The sequence below is a fragment of the Tamandua tetradactyla genome, chromosome 15, assembly GCF_023851605.1.
Source record: "Tamandua tetradactyla isolate mTamTet1 chromosome 15, mTamTet1.pri, whole genome shotgun sequence".
Lineage (NCBI taxonomy): Eukaryota > Metazoa > Chordata > Mammalia > Pilosa > Myrmecophagidae > Tamandua > Tamandua tetradactyla.
In genome coordinates this window covers 63420372-63440465 of record NC_135341.1, presented here as the reverse complement: position 1 = coordinate 63440465, position 20094 = coordinate 63420372, and the positions used below count along the sequence as shown (strand labels likewise).

At 37.1% G+C, this 20094-nt stretch overlaps 1 long non-coding RNA gene across 1 annotated transcript in view; it reads left to right on the top strand.

Moving 5' to 3' along the window:
- LOC143658017 (uncharacterized) overlaps positions 1–20094 on the top strand; it is a 101825-nt gene that overhangs the window by 64365 nt on the left and 17366 nt on the right. The window contains exon 4 of the long non-coding RNA XR_013163072.1: positions 18619–18756. This is a non-coding gene — a long non-coding RNA (uncharacterized LOC143658017). The remainder of the gene's footprint in view (positions 1–18618; positions 18757–20094) is intronic.

The window sequence follows — 20094 nt, the reverse complement described above, 5'->3', positions numbered from 1 at the left end:
CATAGAAGCTTAGCAAAGATTAGGCATCTTCAACCCAATTTTGAGTATGTATTCATGATGACTTCAGAAAATAGAAAGTGGGCAGCTGGCTGAAGCATTTTCTTGGAACTTCAAGAATCTACTCCCAGAAGCATAAGAGAATACCCTGGGTATGAGTAGTCATTTGGGGGGCACCATGTAAAAACACATTTTTAAGAAAAAGACCACCATCGTAACTCAACATCCACAGTACGATATTTTGGATGTTAAGTAAGGTAGGATTTAAATAAGTAAACAAATTAAGGCTTATTCCCAAAGAAGAAGGAAGAAAACATGAGTTTCCTGAAGAGCTGGTTTAACCAAGGCTCTTATCCATCTGGATGTGTCCCAGTTTGGACGATTATACAACTAGGTGCTAGTTCAAACAGCAGGCTTTTAACAGAGGAAGTGTAGGCAGAGTTGGGGTGGGGACATGAAGACTGTAGAAAATTCCTGAGTCTAAGCTAGAGCAGGTGGGCAGTCAGGGAGGGGGTAGAAAATGTCAGGGACCTTGGCAAATATAAATATGAACATTAGATTGGCCACGAGCCCTCAAGCTGTTATGCCACAGCATTTCATGCTTCAGAAAATCCTTGTTTCCCAAATTTTACTACAAATTATATAATCTAATCCCAAGTAATTTAAGAAAATCAGATTTGTTAGAAGGAAATTTCTAATTTAGAGATTGAGGAAGGAAATGAAAACCCAGCACTCAAAAAGAGAAAGGGTCCAAGGCAGTTCTGGGAATAAGTAACTCTCAAAGTGTGGTCCCTAGATTGGTAACATCAGTGTCTATAGGGAATGTGTTAGAATTGCAAATTCTCAGTTTCCACATCAAATCTGCTGAATAAGAAACACTGAAGTTGGGGCCCAGCAATCTGTCTTATAACAAGCCCTCCAGGTAGTTCTGATACACGTTCAAGTTTGAGAACTACTCTCTGTAATCTTAGAACCAGCACATCCTCAGATACCTCTCTAGTGTACAGCTGTAAAGAACACTTCTATCCCTGGGTGTCTCCATCCGAGAAGTGAATCCTAGAAAATGGAATATGGTTAGCTACTTCTGGTCATGTGCCTATCCCTGTGCCCAGTGGTAGAATTTGGTGATGTGATTGACAACCTCCTCTCCCCACCATCAGAACTACATGGAACGAGGAAAGGGAGTTCTCAGAGGCAAGGTGAGGAGTGATGTTTTAAACAAGGAAAAGAATTCAGACTAATCAGTTGATGTACATTTTGGGGGGGGGAGGGTAGGAGGGCAGTGAAGTAGGAGGTGGAATTAGTCTTTTACAAAAGTCAGTCTTTGGCATTGAACAGAATGGATTATAAAACCAAGAACTCTACAGAAAACAGGGATTTAGTATTTCTTTTTTTCTCACTCTAAGTATTCCATGTGCTTAAAAATGTTTAATTCAAATTGTTTGATGTCAATGAGTCAAGTTTTCCAAGCATTTTTTCCAAATTGAGAAAATAAAATGGCAGAGGGAGCTGCAAACCAGATATGGAGCTTCTTAAATGTGTTCTCTTCACCAGGGATGTCCGCGCCCCCAGAAGTGAGTACCATAGAACCTCAGAGTGGTAGAGCTGGGAAGAAAACTAGAAACCATTTTAGAGATGAAAAGTTGATACCCAGGAAGTTTGAGAGTCTTGTTCAAAGTCACAGAACCAATTTCAGTCTTTATGGGATGGTATATGATTTGGTTAGATGTGAATTTAGTGTTTACTATCCAATATGTGGCTATACTAAGAGAAAACTAGTCATCCATTCACAATAGACCTTCTTTCTGGCTTTGGACAGTCTCAGTCTGGCCTGGGCTCTTTTCTTTCCCTCCAGTCTCATTCATTTATCCAGCCGGCCAACCATCTATCCATTTTTTTTTTTTTTTTTTTTTTTTTTTTTTTTTTTTAAGGAAAGACAGAGAGAAGGAAGGAAGGATAGAAGGAAAGAAGGAAGGAAGAAAGGGAAACATTTTTAAACATTTTCTTGTTTTTATTGTATTCTGTTTCTCCATTTTTGTTACATGGGCTGGGGCCGGGAATCGAACCGAGGTCCTCCGGCATAGCAGGCAAGCACTTTGCCCGCTGAGCCACCGCGGCCCGCCACCATCTATCCATTTAATATTCAATTAATGCTTCTTTAAAGGATCTAATCATACAAAAATGAATACAACATACACCTTGCTCTTTGACTTAGATCCAGACCTAGGACCTAGGCTTTCTGAATTCTAGTTTAGTGAACCCACTTTTTACATAGCAATGCAACTAATAGATTACTGGCTGTGAGGATATTCTGGGAACATGGGCCGAAGCTTGAGTTTGTCCTTTACCTGCACTTTAGCCCCTTACAGTTTGTTTCCATTTTTGTTGTGCCTAATATACAAATTAGAATTTTCTGAGGTTTGAATTACTGGAAAGAAAAAAATATATAAAGATAGAACCTAAAAATGAAACTACCAAGGAAAATTCTGCAGTGTTGCCCTAGAATGAAAGCCACTGTGGCAGAAAGAATTGTGGTAGAATGGTAGAAATGGAAGTAATCTACTCTAGAAATACTACTTACTGCTTTTGTTTTCTGTAATAAATACCTTGTCTAGCATTACATCTGAAAACCACAACTCTGAGTGCCACTGTCGATTTTGAAAGATGGCAAACACTGGAATTCTGGCAGAAGCAATGACATTGTCTTTGATTATGGTGAAGAGGTTTGATGCAGCTCTGGTCTAGAATCTTAGATTTTTAACTCTTCCACTTCCACTCATAAATTCTTCCTCCTGATCTGATCCACCAAACATACAGTCTATGGAGGAAAAAGGGACCGCTATACCTTTTGTCTTTTCCTTGAAAATATCAAATAGTTCATAATTCCCACTTCAGGAACTTTGCGTGCATTGCTTCCTCTGCCTGGCTGATACGTCTTACATGGCCTGCTCGTTCTTAGCTCAAAGGTCACCTACTCCGATAGGCTTCTCTGAACAGTGTCCTTAAAGTGGCCCTTAAGTAACCAGGATAGTTTGTGAAAATAGAAGCAAAGTATGTCATCCCTGACTGTATGCCTATCTCCTGAAAATTGTGATTTAGCCCCTACCATCAAGAGATAAAATCTATTTTCCTTTCACGTGACTCTGAGTTGGTTTTGTAGATTTAATCTGTCCAATAAGATAAAACCAAAGTGATATGAGAACAAGCCTGGCCTGCTGGAGGATGATGGGCCACTTAGGGGAGAGCCCAGTTGTCCAGCCAGGGTCAGCTGATCCCCACACGTGTGAGAGACTTGAACCAAGATCAGTAGAGTCATCAACCCAATATGCATATGAATGAGCTTGGCTGAGTTCAAAACTACCTAACTGATCTGGAGTAATATAAAGGTTGTTGTTTTAAGTCCCTGAATTTGGGACTAATTTGTTACAGAGGAATAAGTGATGGATGTAGTCACTATTGTTGTACCCTGTTTTATTTTCTTTATTATTCTTATCACTCTCTGAAATTATCTAGTATGTTTGTCTTTATTTGTTAGATTCTCCCCACTGTCATGAAAGCTCTGTGTTGACACTCAGTACTCCAACACCTAAACTAGTACAGAGTAGTTGCTTAATAAATACTTGTTCACTGGGTGAATAAAAGGGAAGTAACATTCAAGTATTCCTATAGGTGGGTGCTTTATCTCTTTCTTCTCTTTTAATCTCCCCAAGAGTCCTGTGAAGCTAGGATTATTTCTCTTAGTTTTCAAGTGAAAAGCCCAAAAGTTAAGTAACATGTACAAAGTCCAATGGGTATAAAAAGCCAGGATTTACTATATGTAAATATGATGTCTGTGGACTGATCAAACTATTTGTTGGCATAGAAAAAAATACATTACTTAAGGACACTGCATCATGTTTTTGGTTGTTATTACTTTTGGTAATATATAAATGTAGCATTTTATTTCTAAACATCATCTTTCATAGTATGTATGATTTTTGAAAGAGACGCCATCTGCAACACTAAAGGTATTTTCACTTTTATGATGTGTTTCCTTTGCGAATAATATAATTTATACTAACTTTGAATTAAAATCTGTGTCCAAGCGGTAAATAGTATAAAATATCATGCTTATAGAAAAAATATTCTTCAGAACACTAGAACTTCAGGGGTATAGGTTCATAGAAAAGTGTCTTCTTGAGCAAAATGAATGCCTTTGCAAACTTTCATATGATTTTCACATCCAAATAAATCTGACTTTGCTACATAATTTTCATTTTAAGTCAGGGTTTCCTATTTAAAAACACAGCCAGTCCTTTCTCAGTTTGTCTAGGGGGAAATAGGGAGCAAAGACAAGTATCAAATACAGTAAACATTTTTTTTTTTTTTTACCATATGGTGATTTTAAATAAGTATTTATTCTGAAGAATGGGTAGTATTTAAATCCATTCCTATTTTTCCTCTAACTGCTGTTCTTTGCCTAGGAGGGGAGAGTTAAACTTGGCTTGCTTATATTTACCCTTGAGTCCTGGCAATTGACTGCATTATTTGCCATTTGTGGCTTTGATGACACAGTCTGCTGCCCCAGGAAGCCTGGTCCAAAGAAGAGAGTTAGGGTTGAAGTCAGTTAATGTAAGGCTTGTGTCTCTCTTATTCAATAAATCATTAGCATAGGGGTTTTCTCTGAGTAAATAGCTATTCCTTTGGCTTCCTCTCTCTTGAAGTTCAAAAACTGTTTTCCAGAGTGGACAAACATGGAGCAGAGAAATATTTTTTTCTAAAACAAAGACGAGAAAAATGAATGTATTCACATGTATCAGCTTAAAGCACGCCCTTTTCATGTCAATGGAATGTAGGGTGGAATGGCTAAAAGTAGATTGATGCCAAGTCTCCTTTAATCCAGAAAAGATAGGGCAAACTAAATATATTAAACTAAAGAACTAAGGAAAGATGGAGAGAAATGCACTATGTATTCCTGTGAAATCAAATCAAGTACTTCATTATTGCAACGATGGTTTGCAGAGAAAACAAATACAGACGAGTTTGCCACACATGCCTCAGTGAGACTGAAAACATTTATAACCGGGAACCAGACAAACAGAGCAATTGGAACTGTGGAAACATTCCTGTTCCCAAACAGACTTTGTACAATTACAAGCTCAGAGAACACCCATGGAGCTCTCAGACTGGGTATCAAAAAAGGCCAGACTGCTAAAGTCAAAGCAAGCAACAATAAGAAATGGAAAACCCAGCCGGGCTAAGCTTACCCTTCTCAGTGGGCACCAGCATGACATTGCTTGAAGAAAATAGCATGAAACCTGACAAGTGGAGAGCCCCGAATAAAAGCTGTGTTTTAACAAAATGCTGGGAAAGACATCATTTTTATTTCTTAAAGAAAATCTCATATTTGCAGTGTTACTAATGGATGTATTATGTCAAAATGATCCCTTAATCAACACAGAAATAGATACTGTACTCATGCATATATTAAGGTGCTCTTTAAAGCACTGTGATTTCTTGGAAGGTTAATGCTTATGGACATGGCTTGACTAGAAAGCTCAGCTGTTCGAGACTATTGCAAGTCCTACTGCAGAACTTCTCAAACTTTAATGTACATAATACATTCACCTTGGAATCTTGTTAAAATGTAGGTTTGGGTTCAGAAGGTCTGGGACAGGACCTGAGATTTCTAACCAGCCATCCAGGTGCTGCTGGTGCTGCCGGTCCCCACACCACAGAGTCCTGGAAAACATCAAATCAATATAAGGGGAGACAGGAAAGGGCAGATTTGGAGCTAATTAGATTAAGTATTCAGTACATAGTAGGATAAGATGATGGACTTAGTAAACATTTGTGTGTGCCTATGATGATGTGAGACAGACAAGATTTGCACTTAGTTTTATAAGGCTAATTTTTTTTTTTTCCGTTGAGCATAGAAGTTGCAACTGAAGCAGATTTTAAGAATGCATTGGTATCTTTGTGTTGAAGAAGCTCTGAAGACGTCAACCAGAAGGTTGGCCACTTCACCCCAGCTTAGAGCTGCTTCCATGCTGCTCAGTCTCCCTCTTTACGTTCTGGACCAGTGCAGCTCACTTCCTCTGACCATGGTGTATTAGTTTCTGTGGGTATTGTAAGTGATTACCACAAATTTGGTGGCTTAAAATAGTAGAAATATATTTTCTCAGTTCTAGAGGCTAGAATTCCAAAATGCTGGACTGAAATCAGTGTTTCGGCAAAACAGTCTAGGGAAGAATCTGTTCTCTGTCTCTTGCAGCCTCTGTATTCCTTGGCTTGTGGCCACATCACTTCACTCTTTAAGGCCAGCACCTTCAAATCTCTCTTTGCTCTGTCTTCACATTGCCTTTTCCTCTGTATGTGTGTCTGTGGGGAATCTTTCTCTGCCTCTCTCTTACAAGAACATGTGTGATTGCAATTAGTGCCCAGCCAGAGGTATAATCTACCCAGCTCAAAACCTTAACTTAATCACATCTGCAAAGATCCTTTTCCCAAATGTGGTAATAGTTATAGGTTCCAGGGATTAGAACCTGCTAACGTTGGTGATTATTCAGCCTACCACACACAGCCAACTAATACACAAAGTACGCGCTGTGGTCAAAGGATTTGCTGGCATGGCAGTTCAGGATGAAGAGCAGCAGTCCCAGGACAGCTGTCAGCCAGGTACGGAGACAGTCATTCTCATAGCGTTGGGTAGTGGTGCAGGTAAATTGCTCAGATGCACAGGAAAACTTGCTCCATTTCATCATCTGCAGTAGAATTTAGGTTGTTAGACGTCTATACGGCTTGCCTCTTGAATCTCTGCTAAGGAGCACTGTACTATCTTTCAAACCAAAACCTTTTCCTGTAAGGCAAGAACAATTTTCTCTCTTTATTGAAAACTTTCCTCTGAAATAATTGTAAATTCACAAAAAGTTACAAAGGAATGTATATGGAGGTCCTGTGCAAGCTTCATCCAACCTAAATGCAGAACAATATTAAAAACGGAATTGGTGTTGATATAAACCACAGCGCTTATTCAGAAGACCCATGTATATTTAACTGTTTAGATAATAACAAATGACCTTTTATTTTTTTTATATTTATTTTAGAAGTAAATGGGGCAGAGGCCATTATTACTGCCTCTTTCAGCACACAAAGCCAAATGTAAAATACAGGCTATGGTTTAGACGTATAGAAAAACTATCACCAGGAGATGGCACCTTAAATGTATGTTATGAAACTCATGAACCAGGAAACCAGTGCAGTCACTTCTCATTTCAGCTCCCTAGCATTTCATTTGCTACAATGTAGCTAGTAATGAAATGAATTTCAAGACATGAATCCAACATTATATTCCACTTAGAGTATATAGTTGTTTACATGTGTGGTTAGAATCTTTTACGTGACAGGATTTTGATTTTCATAGTGGAGCTTCCTGAATTGTAATGGATTGTAAAACATTTTTAGGGAAGGTTATTATTTTCTGTGAAAGAGATATTATACTTTGCATGCTCAGGTCTATGTACTTTTCTTTGTTTCACATTTTCCACTTCTGATGTCATCAGCCCAAGGATAGGAGGAAGCATTTAGGAAAAAGATCAAAGTGAGGCACCTGTGAACTACTACCAATGTAAAAAATAAAAAAAGAAATAGAGGGGTATATAGGAAGAAACTTGGCTATTGTAAACTATCGACTATAGTTAACAATAAAATTTTAATGTTCTTACATCAACTGTTAACAAATTTACTACGCCAATACTGTGGGTCAACAAGAAGGGGTAATAAGGGATATGGGGGTATTTGGGTTTTATTTTTTATTCTTATTTCTGTTCTGGAGTAATGAAAATGTTCTAAAATTGATCATGGGGATGTATGCACAACAATGTGATGATACTATGAGCCAGTGATTGTGTACTTTAGTGGTTTTTGTGGTGTGTGAATATATCTCAATAAAATTGAAAAGAACTGAGACAACTAAGTGGGCAAGGGCTTTGGATGCAGCACACTCTCCATTAGGGGTGAAAAATGGAGAGGGGGTTTCTTTTGAGAGCCCATGGCGATAGCAACTGACCAAATCCAAACCTTTCCATCCGTTCTCTTAATATACAGAACAACAAGAAAAAATAAGATCATGCAAATCCCATGCTTGTGGTAAAACTAATTTGGATTTACCGTGAGTAGAAAAATTATTAAAATAATTTTTTTTCCACAGAAACTTTCTCTTGAGCTTCCACCACAAGCCTTTGCAAAAGAACCAGGTCAGAGTGAGGTGAAGGTGAAAGAGATGGAACAACTGTATAGAAGAAAAAAAGGAGATTGGGTTAAAACACCTCTAGGAAAAATAGGAATGACACTAAATGCCGTAATTCTGGAAAAGAGTACTGGTAGACCACCAGTGTAGTGACCACAGGAAAAGGACTCAGACTCCCTCTGGAGACTGGGTGGAGAAGGGAAAATGAAGAGGGCAGAGGGGCAGGGAGAGGAATTAAGATCCTGTGAAGCAAAAGAACACTGACAAAAGATAATAGTAATAATAACAACAGGGCACACAATTCTTTCCCCCACTGTCCCCTGCAAGGGGGGAAACCATCTAGAAGGGAGCTCTTGAATACCTCAGAGTAATGCTGTATGGCACCACACTGGAGCCTGATGCAAAAGGGAAAATCAGTCATAATGATCCAAAATGTAAAATTTTGATCATCACAGATGTTTGTATTAATTTTGAGTTTTAGAAACATCACATTAAAATATTATTTATCTTGATTACTCAGTTTTTTGACACCCCCTTGAAACTGTGTGCCACCCTCTCCTCAGCCTAGTCCTGGCCCTTCCTCAGAAGTCTCCTAAGCAGAGTCAAGGGATTTGGAGTTATCATTAAGAACTACCCCTGGGATTTGTACCTTTCAAGGCTTTTCTCTGTCAATGCTGGCAAAGCAACTCCAGGACACCTGTGAGAGTAGATGCTGGCTATTGGATATGACAGCACGCCAAAGGGTTGGGGTAGGTGCCTAAAAATGTGAAAATAGATCCATGGAGATCTGGAGGCAGCATCCATATTATCTGTTATAGAAATCATGTTCTAGTAATGATCTTTCAGTAGCCCCTCAGCTCAGCCCCAGTACCAATCCTGCTGCCAGATCCTCAAAAGTACTTTTGGCTCACTGATGTGTTCTTCCAATAATGGTGATATAGATGCACTGTCAATGCACTCACTTGCCACCCCTACCCCTCCATGACATGAAGGAATGGCCCTTCAAGATGGTTGGTCAGGGTAGGGTTGACAGAGGTGAGTGAGAACCAACACCTTGGAACATATCAAGCCTTTATGTACTCTTTCATGAAGACTTCATTAGAAAAACTTGGCCTAAATAAGTTATAGATTCTTCTCTCCTATCTTCATAGAGTGTACCTTTTAATTACAAGGGATCAGTGAGGGTCATGAGGTTGAATTAGCACAAATAAAGGGCCAGTGTTAGAAAACACATTCAAAGTAAATAATGAACTGGAGATAGATAAAAGGCATAATCTGTACATTTGAAAATGACATATGCATTTTCTACACAAACTCTCTGTAGCTCTTCTCCATAGGACAGGAGCTGTGTGTCAGCAGTTATTACTCCACCCTATTATCAATCACAGATTTGGGGAAGAACATATTTAGACATTTTTCCTTGAAGGAAATGTTATATGGCATGCATTCAGAAATATACAAAATTATACGTATAATACTCAATAAGTTTTCACAAAAATTCTGCCACTAAGCCACCATTGCCCACCCTAGTCTTCATATTTTTAATTCAATGCAACATCTGCCATGCCAGACCCTTTGCAAAAGTAGCATTTCTCAATTTTTTCTGAGTGTAAGACTTCTTATAGTGCTTTTGAAAAAATAGTACAACTGGATCAGATCCTCTAAAGAGGATCCTGGGAATAATTGTATTCTTATGATCAGGCAAAATTTGAAAATAGTATAAAACAAATAATTGAGATCTTGCGTTTCCTTGGTGTGTTTTGCTGTGCTCAATCAAATTACTTGTGTGGAGTCATGATTTCCGAGGCTTCCTTAAAAAAAAAAGAATACTTGGACACCTAATAAATTAAATAAATATGTATGTGTGTATACATATATATATATAGTAAGTTATTCTTACATTGTTATTCAGTTTCTTATTATTGGTCATTCATCTAAAGTTTTCATTTATTTAACAGTATTTATTGAGTGCCCACAAAGAAAAATATTTTTTAAATTGTACATAATATGACTCCTGCCTGGAAGAGTTTTACATTTGACACTCACACAAATAACTAAATCATAAAAGTATGATGATATTGTATAAACAGAGTACTATAGGACTATAAATAAGGGGGAAATAATTTCTGAACACTTTTTGCCTTTTCTGCTTCAAATTGCACCATTCATCTAAATGCAGCATAGCAGCAACTGCTAGAGTGCACAGAGACCCATGTTCACTCTTACTGTTTATTAAAAATGTAAATTTAAACAATGAGGTTAACATTTTATACCAGTCAAACTAGGAAACAAGAAAAAAAATAACATCTAATGTTGATCTGTCAATTTCCCACTTAATTTAAAGCTACTTTAAGACAGGAAAGAGAACTGTTTGCCCCTTGGTGTTTCTCCAACTTCTAGGACAGTGCCTGGCTCATAGAAGCTGATCAATAAATGTTTAATGAATGAAGGATGAAAAGATATAGCAAAACTTAACTACGATATGAATGACAAACTAAATTTATATGACCCACGTGGGTAGACAGCTTGACAAGATAACTCAAGAACCATAAAAATGTTTGTACCCTTTGACCCTGTAATTCCACCTTTGAGGAAAGAATCTAAAAGGAAAAAAATCACCATTTAGCATGTAGTGTTTTTTTGTCACTATGCAGATATCATTGATATCCATAAAAGTCAGTATAACATGGAATTTAACAATTGGATGAATAGAACTCTGGAGTCAGAAAGAACTTAAATCAAATCTTGCCTGACACTTTCCTAACCGTGTAAAATGAGGTCTCAGAATCCTAATCTGTAAAATGGGGTTGACAATATTCATTTCTGTATAAGACTATTGAGGGGATTAAGTGAGATAAATGTTGGAAAAGCTCATTGAATAGAGCCTGGCACATGGAAAGCATTTAGTAAATAGGAGAAGCTCTCGGTTAGCGCAATCCAAGCCTTTGTTCAATTAGAAAAAGCCACTCACTGCTTTCTCCAGATGCTTCTGTCATCTGTTACAATACTAGCATAATAAAAGTACAAATCTATGGTGACTAAAGTGTCTGTGATGACCTCTAGACTTGTAGTGCATTCAACCTGCACAACCACATGTGGCAACTTTCACTGTAAGCTGCTGTCATCGTCATTATCATCATCATTATTAATGTTTTATTTCTTATAATATTCCTAAAACCTACCAGTTGCTTAAGATATCACCATTCATAATTTCCTTTGGAATAACTTGGAAATATTTATAATATAGTGTGATAGAAAAATAGAAGCCAATATTATACTTAAGCTAAGTTACAAGTATATATATATATATAAAAATGTGATTTGGAAATAATTGTTGGGATGAAAAGATGGTATTATAGGCAGTTGCTTCTACTTCTAAGGAGTGTATACTAATTCTTGTTATAATATTTATATAATAAATGTGCATATTTAAATATTTATATCCATAAAAAATGAAGGAAGTTTCAGAAAAAATTCATGAAGAAATTATGGGATTTGGGAGAAAGACTTTACAGTCTGGGAAACATGAAGATCTGATGGATAGAAAATGGAATTTAAAGGGAGTGGAGATGGATGTATAGAATAGGGGGGTGTTAAAGATGATTCTTTTTTAAATACCTGCTTTTTAAAAAAATGTTCAAGTAATTATATGGGATAGAATCTTTTCCTTAAATTTTCTTATCCTTTACACTTTGAACATATCTACTCAGCTATCAGTCAATCATCAATTTTAATAAAATTCTAGGAAGGCTAGGGAGTTGTATGTACTGCATATGAGTTTAAGGAGACAGAAATAGTTCATTTTCAGAAGTGCTATATCTCTTCTCCCTGATGGGATGGTTTCTTCTCTACTCTTTGAGTTGCTTCTGCCTGCCATCATGGCATGCTTCCTTTTGACAATAAAAAGTAGACCATCTCTTTGTACATTCTTCCAATCAAGCCATAGTTACTATTTGATTAATACAACGTCAAATTCTAACTCTCCCCCTGCTCTCCCTTTTCCACAACATAATAGCATTTTCTGTGTTTCAAGAAAGAAGCATTTTAGCTTGGTTTACAAACATCTTGAGATCAGCTTATAACATTTAATGTTTCCCATCATTAGAGAAAGATGAATTTGGTTGTCCTGGAATGACTCAGTTGTGTTTCTAAATTCATAAACTCATTTTCAAACAGATACTGGAAGGCTAGAAGGGCCATGTTTTAAGAGTAGGGCTATTGGTTTTACCAATGTTTGCCTGGAAGTACTGTGGAAACAGGAACCAAGTACCCCTTATGGTCAGGTCTTGGCTTGAAGCTCTTTGTAAAATATATCGCCTGAATGAAATTGTTCAGATGAAAACAATAATGGCAATGTACACCTAGCTGGCCTTGTACCCATTAATGATTAAATAAGCAAGATTGTGCCATTTGTAGACTCTGGACTCCACAGAGGACTTAAACATATTCTGTATCCATTCCCCCCACCCTTGATGTTGGCATCTGATCCCCATTTTAATGGTGAGGACAATGAAACTCAGAGGTTCAATACCCTACCCAGGGCCGTGGTGTTAGTAAGAGGCAGAAGCTGGGCTGGAGCCCTCGTGCACTGATTCCAATGGACCTGCCATTCTAGTCATGCTGTTGGTCAGATTCTAAGCAACTGGGTGTTACCAGACATTGATCAACTATATTTTGATCCATTTGTTTAAAAACTCTAGCCATGACTGAAATTTGCCTTCTTTTCCAACAAGCGTTTCTATCTCCCTTCCTTTCTAGAGAATGCAAATTAATCTCTTCTAATTTTGCTGAAGCAGCAGCCAGACTAAAACAATAATACTCTGAGGAATGAACTTCCTTTATTTGTCTTAATGAGGAGTTAATTTTGAGACTTAATTATCAGAAACGCCATCCCTTTGCACTTGTGGTAACCTACGCAGAGTGCAGAACACAATTACTTGGTGTAATTTTATTCCATGCTTGTGTGAATGCAGAATTTGATGCCTGAGGGAAAGAGCTCAGGACAGAAGTTTAGGCATTAATGGTTGATCTCGGGATTTGAGAAACTTTTCTTTCCGATGCGTTTCTATATCCAGGGATTGATCCCCAACTCCTAGTCATCTTGTCTATAAGACTATAATTCTTCTAGACTTGAAGACATATCTAAGTCTTTTACTTGCATGGCTCTTCAAAGATTCTCATAGAACATATGGTTTCATATTCCTTCCTGAAAGACATTAAATTTAAACTTGGACATTTTTCTCCAAATGAGGATCTACAGACAATTTTATGGTATAGTAGAACATGGATTCTGGAGTCAGACTGCCTGGTTTCCAATTCCAGCTTCACCCCTTAGTATTGTGTAATTTAAGGCAACTCACATAATTTCTTCTGTGACTCAGTCACCTCATCTATATAATAGAGATAACAACAACTACCTTGTTGAGATTGAAAAGAGAATAGACCCTGAAAGCATCAGAAACAACGAATATTGACTACTATGCATTTAAAATATACTGCAATTTCTATAAACTTGGTCGGAAATTTCTTCCTATTGTTGATGAATTGAAGGCCTCAGGAAGTGGAAATATTCCTGATCTCTCTTTAGTGAATCCTTTTTCATAACTTACCCATGGATTTATATCTTAGTGTTTGTGATAAGCATAAAGATATTTCAATTTAAAATCAAATTATAGTCACAAAAATGACTAACAAAATAAGTCTGGTTACTTAATTCATTCTAATAATCATATTAATTTCTTCTTGCCCAGTGTACCCAATGCATATTTGTAGAGTCATTGGTTCCCAGAGTAAAAAACTTCATTACAAAGGCCAGATCAGGTATATTGCCATGGTGCTTTTCTTGCCCATTTTAAGAAATGGAGCTTTTCCCTCCCTCTTCTGAAAACCAACTCTACACTTCTTTTTTTTTTTTCATGGGTAGGCACCAGGAATAGAACCCGGGTCTCCAGCATGGCAGGTGAGAACTCTGCCAATGAGCCACCGTGACCCACCCTACACTTATTTTACTATCACTCTTTTGGCACTTACATGTTTCATTAGATATTTAGGCTCAACATATGTATATTTTATTCTTCACTAGATTTTAATCTCTTTTAAGGTTTGGACTCTTTTGCAACCCTCATATCAGCTGATACTTCCCTATGCCTCTAACTCCTGGGTCTTTAAGTATTATCTCTATATCATGCCCTATCACTGCAGGTGCAATGGGTATCTCATGGGTTTCAGAAATATTTACAAACTGTTTGGAGAGTGTTGATTGTCAGTGGTCACACTGCAGAGAATACATACACTACCCTTACCTATCTCCTTTATCTTGATGCCTTCTGCTCTATCCTTAACAGATTACCCATCCTGAGTTTTAAATTATTTTCTCTTTAGTATTTTGGGTCTTTTCCACACTCCTTAGATGTCTGCAGGGGCAGTCAAACCCCAATAAAGAATTTAAATGGAAAGTATTTTCTCCAATTTATCACTGCTTTGAATTTCCCAGAGAAATAACAAACAGTAATGTGGATGCCGTAAGTGCTCCATAAATATTTGTTGACTGACTGGAGATGCAAAATATCTGATTGTGTTAGAAGCAGTTTTGCTAATTGGGAGCTGATAGTGAGGGATTCTTAGAAAATCTGGGAAGGGGCTCTCTGGGGCATGGAATTCTATTCTCTCTATCAGGATCATACAATAAAAGACTCTGTTCTTTTAATAATGGAGACATTTTAAGATAAAGGTCTCTTCTCAAAGTGGCCACTCCCATTTCTTTAGCTAATAAACTCAATTAGAACTGATAGTCACTGGAAAACATATTACTCTAAAGTCAAGACTTGCTAAATAGTTGAAGGATTTTCTTTCTCAACTCGCGTGCTTTGAGTGCGTGAAAATGTCAGGGGTAATAAAGGAATCATAAACCTTCAATCACATGTAAACTGTCTGACTGTGCAGCATTAGAGGCAAAGAAAAAGGCCAGGTATCACTCCCTCTGTGTAGCATTTTTATCCCATGACAGGGCAAAAAGTTGAAGGATTCTAGAACCCCAATGGCAAAGAGAGCCCTTGTTCTTCATTAGAACACCTGAGCTGAGATAAGATAACTACCAGCTGATTTTTAGAGAAGAGAGCTTTGAAAAGGAGGCTAGAACCCTGCAAAACAGGCCTGGAGAAGAAATATTGTCTCTTCTTAACCCAGGAAGTTAGGAGATAAACGTAGTACAGATAACTGGAGAGAGAGGAGAGGAACCCCACCAGAGCAAGACCTGCAGTCTCAAGTCTGGGCATGAACTGAGCCTCAGATATTGTAAGCCCAATGAACAGTACATATAGAGGCTTCAGGTTGGTGCTTCAATAATAGTTTTTATAGGGTGACATATACAGCCACATCAGAAAAGTTTGAGGATGGAAGAGGCCAGTATTAACCGAAGTGTGACTGCAAGATAATGTTAGGTGATAAGCAGCTCCTCTATGCAATGTTTTATAAACGTGTTTATATTTTAATATAGAAAACACATGATTAGTACATCTAACCCATGATTTCACGGATAGGTGGCAACCCATTTACATGAATGGCAAGAACTATAGATAGTATGTTCATGCATGTCCGTAATTACATCAAGACTTTGGTAAAATTTCAAGAGTTTGGTGAAACTTTTACCAAAACTATCTGTGCCATCAACTTGAACTTAAATTTTTATGAAGCGTCAACAGATTTCTGATGCAGGTGATTGGTGAATCGCAAGTTTGAGAATATTTCTTGAGATTATTCAACTCACACAAAAGTTGAAGATGAAAACAGATTTTGATATCTCTTATCTAACAAAATATTCTCTGTTGACCCCACAAATATAACAGATGTTGCTATTCTTTAGGGCAGGATCAATCATTTTTTTTAAAAAGTCAGCTATTCAAATTATTCTCCTGACTAAAAGGAATTTATCTTGGTTTTCAAAAAGTGTATATAAGAATGTGGAGGTAAAGGCATTCAAATGGAAAAACGTTTCCATGCTAAACAATATACTTCATTAGTTCTCCTAAGTTCAAAGCTATCATATATATCTTAGCTTATAAAACTGGTTAAGAGTAAAACAAATAAAAGGAACTTTGATATTTATTTGAATCCCTCAGAAAAGCTTTTCTGAATCTTCTACTTCAAAGAAACTCAATTTTAGATTATTGATTCTCAGACTTAGGCTTGACAAAAGATGCACCAGTGTTCAATCTGTATTTATCTAAATGGTTTAGAATATCTAACATAAACCCTTCACTGAAATTCATAAAATGCTATTCAGTAAGGCAAATGATTAACCAAAATGGATCTTAATGAAACCCTTAAATTTGAAATGTTTGGTGTTATTTCTGAAAGCTATGCTATAGGATTAAGCAAACTAAGTTTTTCTTTTTCTTTTTCCTCTTTATCACTAATAATGGAAAATGCCTGTTTCAGGGAAAATCTTGACCATTCTCCTTGCCATAAATGAATTAATAGATTCTATTTATAAGACAGTCAATGAAAGGTTTTAGGACACCAAGAGACAGTCATCAGAAAGAAGTATTTTTCTGCAGCACCCCACCTCCCATCTTAGTAGGAGTATATGCAATTTTATCCAATGATCAAACTTTGTAGACACAAGGTAGGCATCTCTTCTTCCCCTTCTGGTGAAAAGATCCATCAGCTTTCACTGTGATTGACACTGATGCCATCCAATTGCAAGCTTACCTTTTCATCTGGAAAAACTATGGACTCCTGTTATGTTCTAGTTCATTGATTATCAACCAGGAGCAATTTTGTTCCTCAGGTGGCACTTGGCAATGTCTAGAGACATTGTGTGACAGCTGGAGAATACTACTGGCATCTAGTGGGTAGAGTCCACGGATGCTGCTAAATATCCTACAGGGCACTTGACAACCCCAACAAACAGTAATCCAGTGCAACATGTTAGAGTGCTGAGGTTGAGAAACCGTGCTGTAGAATGAATAATCCCAAACAGCAAGGGACAGAAATTTCAGTGCCCATGGAGTAAGATATAACATAAAGACTATGACATGATTTCATTCTTTCTTTATAATATGAAATAATCTGAATAGAAGAGCCCATGCCCTCCAGTAACATGTGCTCTGTCTGTTCTCAGATGAAAGAAGTATTATTATATGGCAAGTGACCAAAGGTCTCATCTGAAAGTCTGGATATCTCCTCAGACAAATACATCCCAGCCAATATGGTAATGTCCATCTGGGTTATTATTTGATCAGGAGAATTATAAATTTGGCTTTCCATTTCTTATGGACTTACTTGGCCTCTATATTTATTCAAATACTTTGGCAATATGATTGACAATTTTTCCTTACTTCTTCCAATTAATTCTAGAAAAGATTTCTTAAGATTTGTGTTCCAGTTCCGATTCTCTGAGTCACTAGATTAGATATCTTGAGAGCAAGACACTTCTAGTGTCAGTTTTCCTCATTTTTACAGTTCAGGGGTTAGGTTAAATAATTGTCATGCTTCCTACAATTTCCTTGAGTCTAAGAAACTCTGAATATTGAGCCTAAAATTGATTTGAAGGCATGGCCTTGAAGACACGTTAATCTCTCTTTGAAAGAACAGGCTAAGAAAGGCACGTCTTTGGAGGGGGACAAGTAAGTATTGAATAATAGGACAGGTGGAGAAATTCTAAAACTCTTCAGCTCTCTCAGAATTAGAACTTTATGATACCCACCTTGATTATGTTTCTGAGGTGTTATAAATCTTCAAAAATTAGAATGAATGTATTCAAATAGCAATGAATCTTTTGAATCCACATAGAAATGACTTTAGTTTGCCCTTTTTAAATAAGCTAGGTGTGACTTCTCTCTAGCATTAGCAAAAGTAATAAAGTATTGACTGAGGCACTCAAAGCATTAAGAAAACATACATGTTATAACTAAATCAAGACCAAAACCTAGATCATTACTGTGATAAGGACCTTGAAGACAAAAACCATATCCTATTAGTTTTGTATCTTAGCACCATGCCTGGAGCATGATAGGTGCTCAAGAAATGCTCATTGAACAATTTCAGCAATGGAATATTGATTGCAATTGGTAAAGAATAAGAATAAGGGGTATAAAATATATAATATAAATAATATATAATATAAAAATAATAACATAAAATAAAATTATATGTTATTATACTCTATTGTATTATTAATTTTTATTTACAAATACTTTAAACCCACCAAGCAGAACGTCCCCCTTCAGAGAGATATATTTTGACAGGTAAATGATTGCCTAACTGCCTTTTCTGCTGTCTGATTCAAGTATGTTTTGAGGATTCATGGCTTGCCCAGCTTTGATGTAGATAGTTTATATTTATCTCTTTGCAACAGCTAAGATTGTAACTTAGTGCTCATCTCTACTTTACAGATGATGAAACCAACTTTATACCCATCATCAGCTGCTGCTTTCCATATCCTATATCTTTATGACTAAAATTCTGAATCAAAGGATCACTTTTCTAAATACAGGGCTGTATTTAGAAAAGAAATCTATCATTTATTCACAGTAAGTAAACAAATAGCTCCGCATTGATCTTTCTACCTGGACATTTCCTTTAGAAAAATCTTGGAGGACTCCCATGTACAAATCTATTCCTAAGAAAGGCTTTGGGAATTATAAATTCCCACTTTCCATTCATCCATCCCCAGCATATTTGGGTGCCCTGGAATGCCCCTTTGGTTCTGAACCCTTCACTGATATTTATCTGCGGTTTAAAAGTTGCTGCCCAGGAAGGTGGAAGGAGAGCTTCCCTCAGGTTAAGGCTGAACCTTCTCTCCTTTCTCTAATACTTTCTTAAGAAATGCCAGTCACACTTCAATTGGGTGGCTTGAGGCTAATGGCCAATGTTGCACCCCTTGTTCCAGAAGACCTGTTTCCCCAGGCCCTGCCATACAATCTGCTTACCTGTTATGCTCTGCTCCTCCCCAGTGCCTCAGGAATGCCCACTTGTTTGTTTTCTCACCTCTACCTGCCAATCAGCAGTGTGAAGAAAGGATGTCAGAAAAGGTCCCTGCTAAAACCATTTTGCTGTCAGCCACACACAAACACATTCCTTCTTAAGGAAATGGCCTGCAGCTTTGCTTTTGCACCCACAGCGGTGAGAAAAGAAATCCAAAGCTAATAGCTTTAGGTTTGTGTCAAAGGCATTATTTAAATTCATTAGACATGGTGTGAAAATGCAATGGCTTTTACACATGCTGGGGCAGTTTGCTCACTTAGCACTTCAGTGCTATCTTGTTAAGTGTTGTTAATCTGGGTGCTTACATAGTATTTGATTATTAAAAAAATATAATTATGCCTAATTTTTTAGTTCATGCAAGGACAGACTTTGGTTTTGCATATTTATAAGGCTCTGTGGGTGCTTTTAAAAAACGAGCCAGTAGATAATGAGTCTAATAAAAACTAGTTTATTGAATCCAAATTAAAACTCACTTCACTGAGGAATGGTATCTATGTTATTTGGTATGTAAAATTAATTTCTAAGCAGGCCAAAGAAGGATTCACAAAAGCCCAAAATGAAGTACCAAACTGATTCTTTTCATTTAACAGCAATGACTAAATTAAATAATATTTTAATTTAAAATAAATTTATTGAGAGCCAACTAACTGCCAGGCAGTTTGGTAGATCTCGTAAATAGTGGGAAACAAAGTATGCCAGGTCCCAATTATCATGGACGTGTTATTACTTAGTAAGTGTGTGTGTGTGTGTGTGTGTGTGTGTGTGAGAGAGAGAGAGAGAGAGAGAGAGAGAAAACAAGTGACTGCTCCCCAAACTAATAAATGTATGTAAGTGAATACTTTCAAAGGAGAAGAATAAGGAGCATTGTATTAGAGAAAATGAAG